The sequence below is a fragment of the Danio rerio genome, chromosome 4, assembly GCF_052040795.2.
Source record: "Danio rerio strain M-AB ecotype USA chromosome 4, GRCz13ab, whole genome shotgun sequence".
Classification (NCBI taxonomy): Eukaryota; Metazoa; Chordata; class Actinopteri; order Cypriniformes; family Danionidae; genus Danio; species Danio rerio.
This window is the reverse complement of record NC_141024.2, coordinates 19509103-19509402: the sequence shown is the minus strand read 5'-3', so window position 1 is coordinate 19509402 and position 300 is coordinate 19509103.

Sequence of the window (300 nt, the reverse complement as noted above, 5' to 3'; positions counted from 1 at the left end):
GCACTGTCGCCTCGCTTTGTTTTAGAAATTTTAAACTAACTACTTGATCATAACTCCTGAGGTTGTGGTAAGTTTGTTTTGAGAGGTTTTTATGGTCGTGATTGTTCTAAATCTACACCAAACAGTAGGCGTAACTTTGTTTATCAGTTAAAATGTTAATTACATTTCAGGTTTTCCTGATCAAGTTCTTTCCCGTCTACTCATAAAATCTTGCAAAGAAAGTGACATGTCTTCACAAAGCTGAAGCTTCAAACCTTGACGTAGGCGTTGTTATTGAGCAATATGATATAGACAAGCATT